The 12,005-nt window shown below is 47.8% G+C and overlaps 1 long non-coding RNA gene across 1 annotated transcript; it reads right to left on the bottom strand.

Annotated features, from left to right (window-relative positions):
• Positions 1-4,821: 4,821 nt before the first annotated feature.
• Positions 4,822-6,299, bottom strand: LOC142569074 (uncharacterized). The gene is made up of 2 exons (XR_012825634.1): positions 5,117-6,299; positions 4,822-5,021 (listed from the first exon to the last, which is right to left on the bottom strand). It is a non-coding gene; the product is annotated as an uncharacterized LOC142569074 (long non-coding RNA).
• Positions 6,300-12,005: the final 5,706 nt, after the last annotated feature.

Below are 12,005 nucleotides of genomic sequence, written 5' to 3'. Positions count from 1 at the left end.
CGTTTTAAGCATGCACATGCATCTTTTGGTAGACGCGGACGCAGTTTTCTGCAAAACCACACGTTATGCATGCAAATGGTGCTTTTGGCAGAACGCGCACGTGGATTTCTACCAAACGACGTGAAAAGCATGCCGATGCTCCTTTTTTTAGCACCCGCACATGGATTTGTGCCAAAACGCGTTTTAAGCATGCACATGCATCTTTTGGTAGACGCGGACGCAGTTTTCTGCAAAACCACACGAAATGCATGCAAATTGTGCTTTTTGCAGAACGCGCGCGTGTATTTCTACCAAACGACGTGAAAAGCATGCCGATGCTGTTCTTTTTAGCACCCGCACTTGGATTTGTGCCTAAACGCGTTTTAAGCATGCACATGCATCTTTTGGTAGACGCGGACGCAGTTTTCTGCAAAACCACACGATATGCATGCAAATGGTGCTTTTGGCAGAACGCGCACGTGGATTTCTACCAAACGACGTAAAAAGCATGCCGATGCTGCTCTTTTTAGCAGCCGCACATGGATTTGTGCCAAAACGCGTGTTAAGCATGCACATGCATCTTTTGGTAGACGCGGACGCAGTTTTCTGCAAAACCACACGATATGCATGCAAATGGTGCTTTTGGGAGAACGCGCACGTGGATTTCTACCAAACGTCGTGAAAAGCATGCCGATGCTGCTCTTTTTAGCACCCGCACATGGATTTGTGCCAAAACGCGTCTTAAGCATGCACATGCATCTTTTGATAGACGCGGACGCAGTTTTCTGCAAAACCACACGATATGCATGCAAATGGTGCTTTTGGCAGAACGCGCACGTGGATTTCTACCAAACGACGTGAAAAGCATGCCGATGCTGCTCTTTTTAGCACCCGCACATGGATTTGTGCCAAAACGCGTTTTAAGCCTGCACATGCATCTTTTGGTAGACGCGGACGCAGTTTTCTGCAAAACCACACGATATGCATGCAAATGGTGCTTTTGGCAGAACGCCCACGTGGATTTCTACCAAACGACGTAAAAAGCATGCCGATGCTGCTCTTTTTAGCACCAGCACATGGATTTGTGCCAAAACGCGTTTTAAGCATGCACATGCATCTTTTGGTAGACGCGGACGCAGTTTTCTGCAAAACCACACGATATGCATGCAAATGGTGCTTTTGGCAGAACGCGCACGTGGATTTCTACCAAACGACGTGAAAAGCATGCCGATGCTGCTCTTTTTAGCACCCGCACATGGATTTGTGCCAAAACGCGTTTTAAGCATGCACATGCATCTTTTGGTAGACGCGGACGCAGTTTTCTGCAGAACCACACGATATGCATGGAAATGGTGCTTTTGGCAGAACGCGCACGTGGATTTCTACCAAACGACGTGAAAAGCATGCCGATGCTGCTCTTTTTAGCACCCGCACATGGATTTGTGCCAAAACGCGTTTTAAGCATGCACATGCATCTTTTGGTAGAAGCGGACGCAGTTTTCTGCAAAACCACACGATATGCATGCAAATGGTGCTTTTGGCAGAACGCGCACGTGGATTTCTACCAAACGACGTGAAAAGCATGCCGATGCTGCTCTTTTTAGCACCCGCACATGAATTTGTGCCAAAACGCGTTTTAAGCATGCACATGCATCTTTTGGTAGACGCGGACGCAGTTTTCTGCAAAACCACACGATATGCATGCAAATGGTGCTTTTGGCAGAACGCGCACGTGGATTTCTACCAAACGACGTGAAAAGCATGCCGATGCTGCTCTTTTTAGCACCCGCACATGGATTTGTGCCAAAACGCGTTTTAAGCATGCACATGCATCTTTTGGTAGACGTGGACGCAGTTTTCTGCAAAACCACACGATATGCATGCAAATGGTGCTTTTGAGAGAACGCGCACGTGGATTTCTACCAAACGACGTGAAAAGCATGCCGATGCTCCTCTTTTTAGCACCCGCACATGGATTTGTGCGAAAACGCGTTTTAAGCATGCACATGCATTTTTGGTAGACGCGGACGCAGTTTTCTGCAAAACCACACGATATGCATGCAAATGGTGCTTTTGGCAGAACGCGCACGTGGATTTCTACCAAACGACGTGAAAAGCATGCCGATGCTGCACTTTTTAGCACCCGCACATGGATTTGTGCCAAAACGCGTTTTAAGCATGCACATGCATCTTTTGGTAGAAGCGGACGCAGTTTTCTGCAAAACCACACGATATGCATGCAAATGGTGCTTTTGGCAGAACGCGCACGTGGATTTCTACCAAACGACGTGAAAAGCATGCCGATGCTGCTCGTTTTAGCACCCGCACATGGATTTGTGCCAAAACGCGTTTTAAGCATGCAAATGCATCTTTTGGTAGACGCGGACGCAGTTTTCTGCAAAACCACACGATATGCATGCAAATGGTGCTTTTGACAGAACGCGCACGTGGATTTCTACCAAACGACGTGAAAAGCATGCCGATGCTGCTCTTTTTAGCACCCGCACATGGATTTGTGCCAAAACGCGTTTTAAGCATGCACATGCATCTTTTGGTAGACGCGGACGCAGTTTTCAGCAAAACCACACGATATGCATTCAAATGGTGCTTTTGGCAGAACGCGCACGTGGATTTCTACCAAACGACGTGAAAAGCATGCCGATGCTGCTCTTTTTAGCACCCGCACATGGATTTGTGCCAAAACGCGTTTTAAGCATGCACATGCATCTTTTGGTAGACGCGGACGCAGTTTTCTGCAAAACCACACGATATGCATGCAAATGGTGCTTTTGGCAGAACGCGCACGTGGATTTCTACCAAACGACGTGAAAAGCATGCCGATGCTCCTCTTTTTAGCACCCGCACATGGATTTGTGCCAAAACGCGTTTTAAGCATGCACATGCATCTTTTGGTAGACGCGGACGCAGTTTTCTGCAAAACCACACGAAATGCATGCAAATGGTGCTTTTTGCAGAACGCGCGCGTGTATTTCTACCAAACGACGTGAAAAGCATGCCGATGCTGTTCTTTTTAGCACCCGCACTTGGATTTGTGCCTAAACGCGTTTTAAGCATGCACATGCATCTTTTGGTAGACGCGGACGCAGTTTTCTGCAAAACCACACGATATGCATGCAAATGGTGCTTTTGGCAGAACGCGCACGTGGATTTCTACCAAACGACGTGAAAAGCATGCCGATGCTGCTCTTTTTAGCACCCGCACATGTATTTGTGCCAAAACGCGTGTTAAGCATGCACATGCATCTTTTGGTAGACGCGGACGCAGTTTTCTGCAAAACCACACGATATGCATGCAAGGTGCTTTTGGGAGAACGCGCACGTGGATTTCTACCAAACGACGTGAAAAGCATGCCGATGCTGCTCTTTTTAGCACCCGCACATGGATTTGTGCCAAAACGCGTTTTAAGCATGCACATGCATCTTTTGATAGACGCGGACGCAGTTTTCTGCAAAACCACACGATATGCATGCAAATGGTGCTTTTGGCAGAACGCGCACGTGGATTTCTACCAAACGACGTGAAAAGCATGCCGATGCTGCTCTTTTTAGCACCCGCACATGGATTTGTGCCAAAACGCGTTTTAAGCCTGCACATGCATCTTTTGGTAGACGCGGACGCAGTTTTCTGCAAAACCACACGATATGCATGCAAATGGTGCTTTTTGGCAGAACGCGCACGTGGATTTCTACCAAACGACGTAAAAAGCATGCCGATGCTGCTCTTTTTAGCACCAGCACATGGATTTGTGCCAAAACGCGTTTTCCCCGCAGGGGCGTCTGCGTCAGCAGGCGTTTGGTGCGTTGCGCCACCACGTACCCGAGCACACGAGGGTTGGACCCTCCCGCGTGTAGCCGTGCGCGGCTTAGCCGTGTCTGGGGAAAAGGGGATCCTGGAGGTTGAGCCGATGCCGGGCGTTTGGACCTTTAAGGCCCCCCGGCGGAGGCAACACGCCTCTTCGGCCTCGGCTTCACATAGACGGCACCTCCAGACTGACCCACCTGGAGGAAATCGGCAGTCGCCTTTTCCTGTCCTCCTCTCCAATCTTCGTCTTTCTCTCCCACTTTTACATCTTTCCTGTCTTCTCCTCACTTCTTATTACTTCCTTTCTTCACGGCGGCAAGGGTTAACCTTGTGTATCTGCCCTCCCTTGGGTAAAATATATTAGGTTATAGTGGCAATGTACGGTTGGCGCTTGCAGCCTTACGCGTTAAGACCTGCAGCGTCCCCATGTTGGGCTCCGTGGTGGGTGGCCGCCATTGCTGCCGAAAACGAACCGAAATACCATGGGAACACCCGCATTTCCCCGCCTACTTGATCGTCACCCTCAGAAGAGGGGACGCACCGAAGACTTCAGCACATGTTTGACCCGCATAAAAGATAACTACCCGAAGTACCATGTTGTCCATAGTGAAAATCCTGAAAAGCAAGCCAGATTCATTTCGCCATTCACCGTAGCAAAATCTTTGACCGAAGCCTTAGGGTCAGGTTATAAGGTAACGAAAATGGCTAGCGGGGACCTTCTCCTTGAGATCCCTCAGAAACATCAGTACGAGAAGCTTGGCAGTCTCGTGACATTTGGTAACATTCCTATTTCTGTTACACAACACCGAACAATGAATAGCTCACGGGGAGTCGTGTCAGAGGCAGACCTCCTAGACCTGACAGAAACTGAACTCCTGGAAGGTTGGAAAGAACAAAATGTTACTGACGTAAAACGTATTACAATTAGACGAGACAACAAGGACATCCCCACTAAACATCTTATCCTAACATTTTCATCCAGCGTGCTGCCAGACACCATTGAAACAGGATACATCAGGTTAAATGTACGACCATTTATCCCCAACCCTAGACGATGTTTCAAATGTCAGAGGTTCGGCCATGGCTCGCAGAGCTGCCGTGGTCAAATAACTTGTGCAAAGTGTGGAGTCCAGGGCCACCCCTCAGACAACTGCAGTGGCACACCTCACTGTGTGAACTGCAGTGGTGACCATCCAGCCTACTCACGCTCCTGTCCGAACTGGAAGAAAGAAAAAGAAATAGTTACCCTCAAAGTCAAAGAAAACATTTCATTTAAGGAAGCCCGTAAAAGGTGCTCTCCATTCCACAACACACCTTATGCTGATGCGGCGCGTCGGGGGGCAGCGTCGCAGCGGCAATCGCCGAGTGCCCTGCCCGCGTGCAGCGAGCAGGCACCTTTGGCTCCTGCCCCCAGGGTGGAAGTAGGTGAGCCTACTCCATCCAACCAGCAAACAGGCCAGGCTACCCTTGGGTTGCCGGTCCCACAAGAGTTATCTGTGGCAACCTGCGCTACACGCAGCGATCCCGCAGTACCGATAGTGGCCCCGAAGGTAGGCGCAGCCGAGGCTGCCTCGACCTCCCCGGCCCCTCCCAGCGCTGGCAACAGCCGGCGCAGCCAAATTACACAGGGAGCCCCATCGACCTCCGGGCTGGTGGGCGCAGGGGTCTTGCCTTCCGAGGTGATACTCTCCCGAAAAACTTCTCGCTCGCAAGAGCGCGTGTCCGGCGCCTCACAAGAGGCAATGGACACAACTCCTATCCCCACGGCGCACCAAGCGCCTAAGGAGCGGCGAGGTTCCCTCGAACGCTCCAAAAAAGGCAAAACCCCGGTTACAGGGCCTCGCAAGAGCCCTGTAATCTAATTAGTCATTTCTGTTTCCGTATACACAGCACCAATTTACATTAAATATGGATACACAAATCATACAATGGAACATCAGAGGTCTCCTTAGAAACCTTGATGATTTGCAAGAACTTATCCACAAACACAATCCAAAAGTGCTGTGTTTACAGGAAACACATTTAAAATCCAGACACGCAAACTTTCTCCGTACGTATGTTACGTTTCGCAAAGATCGCGATGATGCCATCGCATCATCGGGTGGTGTTGCGATTCTCACTCATAAAAGTATAGCATGTCAACCTTTACAGCTTCGAACGCCCCTTGAAGCAGTGGCGGTGCGAGTTGTTCTGCTAAACAAACTCATCACTATTTGCTCGCTTTATATACCCCCGCATTACAAATTAACTAAACATGAATTTCAGTCCTTTATAGATGAACTGCCAGAACCCTATGTTGTTCTTGGCGACTTCAATGCGCACAGCTCCCTGTGGGGAGACTCTCGTATCGATGCGCGAGGTCGCCTCGTTGAACAGTTCCTTTTTTCGTCCGGTGCGTGTCTGCTGAATAAGAAGACACCCACATATTATTCTCTCGCAAACAGAACATTTTCTTCAATTGACCTCAGCCTAGTTTCCCCTTGTATGCTGTCTGAACTCGAATTTGAAGTCACCAAGAATCCTTATGGAAGCGACCACTTCCCCATACTGTTAAAAACACATAAAGAAAAAGAATCTCTACCACAGGCTCCTGGGTGGAAGATCGATACAGCCGACTGGGAGAAGTTCCGAAACTTAACTAATATCTCATGGAATGACATGTCTTGTTTAGGAATTGATGCTGCTGTGCAGTATCTCACAGCCTTCATTATAGACATGGCATCTAAATGCATATCAGAAGCACATGGCTTGGCATGTAAACGGCGGGTCCCGTGGTGGAACGAAGACTGCAGGATCGCTCGAAAGAAACAAAACAAAGCGTGGGGGTTGCTACGCGCTTCTCCCACTGCAGAAAATCTAGTCAACTTTAAGCAAGTAAAATCCCAAGGCAGGAGAACCCGCCGACTGGCCAGAAGAGAAAGCTGGCAGAAGTATTTATCGAGCATTAACTCGTTTACAGACGAGGCCAAAGTCTGGAACAGAGTAAATAGAATTAGAGGGCGACAAACATATTCACTCCCTCTGGTAAATACACAAGGCGATACACTGCAAGATCAGGCAGACTCACTTGCGGAGCACTTTCAGAGCGTGTCAAGTTCAAACAATTATTCGCAATCTTTTCTCATATATAAAGAAATAGAAGAACGTAAGCCTTTAACTAGAAAAAGCCGAGAGAATGAGCCTTACAACCGTCCTTTCAGTATTGCCGAATTGAGAGCTGCCTTGAGCGCATGCAAGAGCTCCGCACCAGGATCTGATAGAATCATGTACGAAATGCTGAAAAACTTACACAATGACACGCAAGTGACACTACTTACACTTTTCAACACTATCTGGGACGCAGGGTACCTTCCGACCGCATGGAAAGAAGCCATTGTGATCCCTGTTCTAAAACAAGGCAAAGATCCTTCATCAGTGGCAAGCTACCGCCCGATAGCCCTCACAAGTTGCATGTGTAAGGTATTTGAAAAAATGATAAATCGGCGACTGATCCATTTCCTTGAACAGAACAAAATGCTTGATCCCTATCAGTGTGGCTTCCGAGAAGGGCGCTCCACAACCGACCATCTTGTACGTATTGAAACAAATATCCGGGACGCCTTTATACATAAACAGTTCTTCCTCTCGATATTTCTCGATATGGAAAAGGCGTATGACACAACGTGGCGATACGGCATCTTGCGAGACTTATCGGAAATGGGCGTTCATGATAATATGCTCAACGTAATAAAGGGCTACTTGTCCAATCGTACCTTCCGGGTGAAAGTTGGCAATGTGCTGTCACGTCCTTTTACACAAGAAACTGGTGTACCCCAGGGAGGCGTGCTCAGTTGCACACTTTTTATTGTTAAGATGACAACGCTTCGTGCTTCCTTACCCCCGGCCATTTTGTATTCCGTCTATGTGGATGACATTCAAATAGGCTTCAAATCCTGTAACCTCGCAGTATGCGAGAGACAGGTACAGCATGGTTTGAACAAGGTGTCAGGGTGGGCAGAGAAAAATGGTTTTAAAATCAATCCTCAAAAGAGTTCTTGTGTGCTGTTCACAAGGAAGAGAGGCCTGGTCCCAGATCCTTGCTTGGAAATGTGTGGACATCAGATACCTGTAAACAAAGAGCACAAATTTCTAGGTGTTATACTCGACAATAAACTTACTTTCGTCCCACACATTAAACATCTTAAAGAAAAGTGCCTGAAAACAATGAACTTAATGAAACTTCTATCCCAGACTACATGGGGTAGTGATAGGAAGTGTTTAATGAACCTATACAAGAGCCTAATTCGGTCTCGATTGGATTATGGTGCTGTTGTGTATAACTCTGCCGCCCCGAGCGCGCTAAAGATGCTAGACCCAGTCCACCATCTGGGAATCCGACTGGCCACTGGCGCTTTCAGAACGAGTCCTATACAAAGTCTATATGTGGAATCAAATGAATGGTCTCTCCACCTACAGAGATCATACATTAGCTTTACATATTTCCTTAAAGTACGCTCCAATCCTGAACATCCATGTTTTCATAACGTTACCGATATGACGTGCGCTACACTTTTCAGCAATCGTCCCTCCATAAGACAGCCTTTCTCGCTGCGTGTGAAGCAGCTTAGCGATGAAATGCATGTCCCGCTCCTCGAGCATCGCTTAATGCACCTAACCAAGCTCTTACCTCCTTGGGAATGGCAGGTGATACAATGTGACATATCCTTTATAAAAGTTACAAAGCAAGCTCCTGAGGCTGAAATCCGAATGCATTTCCTAGAACTCCAGCACAAGCACTCCTGCGCAGAGTTCTACACAGACGCTTCCAAGTCAAATGCCGGGGTATCCTATGCAGCCGTCGGCCCATCGTTTTCGGAATCCGATGTACTGCATCCGGAAACAAGTATCTTTACGGCCGAGGCCTACGCACTACTCTCTGCTGTAAAACACATAAGAAAATCGAAACTTCCAAAAGCAGCGATCTATACAGACTCTCTCAGCGTCGTGAAGGCCTTAATGTCACTCAGCAAACATAAAAATCCCGTATTTAATGAACTATATTTGGTCTTGTGCAAAGCGTACTCATCCAACCAGAATATCATAATATGCTGGGTCCCTGGCCATAGGGGAATTGAAGGTAACGTTCTGGCAGACGAGATGGCCACGTCAATCACATTGCAAGCTGTTAACCCTACCTCTGCGGTGCCTGTCACAGATCTGAGGCCTTTCTTGCGAAGGAGGCTGCGCGATCACTGGCAACACATGTGGGATGCGGAAACGGATAATAAGCTCCACATGATAAAACCACAGTTAGGATTTTGGCCGTCTACCACAAGATCGCGCCGAACAGATGTCCTATTCTGTCGTCTCAGAATAGGACACACGTTCGGCACCCATAATTTTCTAGTCACCGGAAGTGAGCCTCCAACCTGTGGTAGATGCGGGGAGAGGCTGACCGTACTCCACGTCCTCCTGGAGTGTCGGGAAGCCGAATCTGAGAGAAAAAGACATTTTTCATTAGCATACCGACAGCACATTCCTCTTCATCCTATAATGCTTCTTGGTCCAGAACCGCTTTTTAATACAGACACAGTGCTAGGTTATCTTAAAGATGTGGTCTTACATGTTATTAGTCCCATGAATTCGTAGCGCCTCCTCTCTTGAGAGGATGCCACTGTGATAATTGTTTTGCATAGCACATGCCTCCAGGCCCTTGTATTTCAAGGGCTCTAAGGAGGCAGTAGTGCTCATGGATTTTTCACAATCACATATATTTTACCTATCGTATCATTCTTTTTAAATGCATCTAAATGTTCATAGTACAAGTCACACGTCATCGCCATAATTTTATCATACAGATTTTACGCACTTTAGAGCGTATATTTTAAGGCCTCTTTACAGCCACCTCACACGAACTTCATAGTAATCATAATTACACCGCAAAATCATTAGCACAGACATGGCGCTCTTTGGCCATACCTGGCCCTTGCGCCACAAAACCCCATACATCATCATCATCATCAAAACGCGTTTTAAGCATGCACATGCATCTTTTGGTAGACGCGGACGCAGTTTTCTGCAAAACCACACGATATGCATGCAAATGGTGCTTTTGGCAGAACGCGCACGTGGATGTCTACCAAACGACGTGAAAAGCATGCCGATGCTGCTCTTTTTAGCACCCGCACATGGATTTGTGCCAAAACGCGTTTTAAGCATGCACATGCATCTTTTGGTAGACGCGGACGCAGTTTTCTGCAGAACCACACGATATGCATGGAAATGGTGCTTTTGGCAGAACGCGCACGTGGATTTCTACCAAACGACGTGAAAAGCATGCCGATGCTGCTCTTTTTAGCACCCGCACATGGATTTGTGCCAAAACGCGTTTTAAGCATGCACATGCATCTTTTGGTAGAAGCGGACGCAGTTTTCTGCAAAACCACACGATATGCATGCAAATGGTGCTTTTGGCAGAACGCGCACGTGGATTTCTACCAAACGACGTGAAAAGCATGCCGATGCTGCTCTTTTTAGCACCCGCACATGAATTTGTGCCAAAACGCGTTTTAAGCATGCACATGCATCTTTTGGTAGACGCGGACGCAGTTTTCTGCAAAACCACACGATATGCATGCAAATGGTGCTTTTGGCAGAACGCGCACGTGGATGTCTACCAAACGACGTGAAAAGCATGCCGATGCTGCTCTTTTTAGCACCCGCACATGGATTTGTGCCAAAACGCGTTTTAAGCATGCACATGCATCTTTTGGTAGACGCGGACGCAGTTTTCTGCAAAACCACACGATATGCATGCAAATGGTGCTTTTGACAGAACGCGCACGTGGATTTCAACCAAACGACGTGAAAAGCATGCCGATGCTCCTCTTTTTAGCACCCGCACATGGATTTGTGCCTAAACGCGTTTTAAGCATGCACATGCATCTTTTGGTAGACGCGGACGCAGTTTTCTGCAAAACCACACGATATGCATGCAAATGGTGCTTTTGGCAGAACGCGCACGTGGATTTCTACCAAACGACGTGAAAAGCATGCCGATGCTGCTCTTTTTAGCACCCGCACATGGAGTTGTGCCAAAACGCGTTTTAAGCATGCACATGCATCTTTTGGTAGACGCGGACGCAGTTTTCTGGAAAACCACACAATATGCATGCAAATGGTGCTTTTGGCAGAACGCGCACGTGGATTTCTACCAAACGACGTGAAAAGCATGCCGATGCTTCTCTTTTTAGCACCCGCACATGGATTTGTGCCAAAACGCGTTTTAAGCATGCACATGCATCTTTTGGTAGACGCGGACGCAGTTTTCTGTAAAACCACACGATATGCATGCAAATGGTGCTTTTGGCAGAACGCGCACGTGGATTTCTACCAAACGACGTGAAAAGCATGCCGATGCTGCTCTTTTTAGCACCCGCACATGGATTTGTGCCAAAACGCGTTTTAAGCATGCACATGCATCTTTTGGTAGACGCGGACGCAGTTTTCTGCAAAACCACACGAAATGCATGCAAATGGTGCTTTAGGCAGAACGCGCGCGTGTATTTCTACCAAACGACGTGAAAAGCATGCCGATGCTGCTCTTTTTAGCACCCGCACATGGATTTGTGCCAAAACGCGTGTTAAGCATGCACATGCATCTTTTGGTAGACGCGGACGCAGTTTTCTGCAAAACCACACGATATGCATGCAAATGGTGCTTTTGGGAGAACGCGCACGTGGATTTCTACCAAACGACGTGAAAAGCATGCCGATGCTGCTCTTTTTAGCACCCGCACATGGATTTGTGCCAAAACGCGTTTTAAGCATGCACATGCATCTTTTGGTAGACGCGGACGCAGTTTTCTGCAAAACCACACGATATGCATGCAAATGGTGCTTTTGACAGAACGCGCACGTGGATTTCTACCAAACGACGTGAAAAGCATGCCGATGCTGCTCTTTTTAGCACCCGCACATGGATTTGTGCCAAAACGCGTTTTAAGCATGCACATGCATCTTTGGTAGACGCGGACGCAGTTTTCTGCAAAACCACACGATATGCATGCAAATGGTGCTTTTGGCAGAACGCGCACGTGGATTTCTACCAAACGACGTGAAAAGCATGCCGATGCTGCTCTTTTTAGCACCCGCACATGTAGTTGTGCCAAAACGCGTTTTAAGCATGCACATGCATCTTTTGGTAGAAGCGGACGCAGTTTTC

Source organism: Dermacentor variabilis, unplaced genomic scaffold (genome assembly GCF_050947875.1).
Source record: "Dermacentor variabilis isolate Ectoservices unplaced genomic scaffold, ASM5094787v1 scaffold_56, whole genome shotgun sequence".
Classification (NCBI taxonomy): Eukaryota; Metazoa; Arthropoda; class Arachnida; order Ixodida; family Ixodidae; genus Dermacentor; species Dermacentor variabilis.
The sequence above is the reverse complement of the archived record's forward strand: the minus strand, read 5'-3'. Positions and strand labels throughout refer to the sequence as shown.